At 29.9% G+C, this 361-nt stretch overlaps 1 protein-coding gene across 1 annotated transcript in view; it reads left to right on the forward strand.

Annotated features, from left to right (window-relative positions):
* EPHA6 (EPH receptor A6) overlaps positions 1 to 361 on the forward strand; it is a 1,195,443-nt gene that overhangs the window by 8,421 nt on the left and 1,186,661 nt on the right. The gene's annotated exons all lie outside the window — the stretch shown is intronic.

Below are 361 nucleotides of genomic sequence, written 5' to 3' on the forward strand. Positions count from 1 at the left end.
ACATAAAAAGAAAATGTATAAATAATCATTTTACAAACATATTCATGCATACAAAAAATAAATATTTTTCACATTTAATGGATTTCCATGGACTGACATGTGAGTTGAGCTTTTATTCAAAATATATTAGACTGGCCTATTCTGTTGTGTTTATTTTTGTAGGTTAATTATTAAAAACTATATTTCATGTTGAAGATGTTAAGTTTCCAATTTCAAATAGCAGCAACCATATGTTTTAATTGAGCTTTGAGGAAATAATTGGGATGAAAGTATGCGTTTTCAAGTCCATGTCCTGAAAAATGTATTCAGCTACTTTTCCAGGATACTGCTGAGTCCTCCAGCTTTTGGCCTATTTGGTGAC

The sequence above is a fragment of the Propithecus coquereli genome, unplaced genomic scaffold (assembly GCF_000956105.1).
Source record: "Propithecus coquereli isolate 6110/MARCELLA unplaced genomic scaffold, Pcoq_1.0 Scaffold40, whole genome shotgun sequence".
Classification (NCBI taxonomy): domain Eukaryota; kingdom Metazoa; phylum Chordata; class Mammalia; order Primates; family Indriidae; genus Propithecus; species Propithecus coquereli.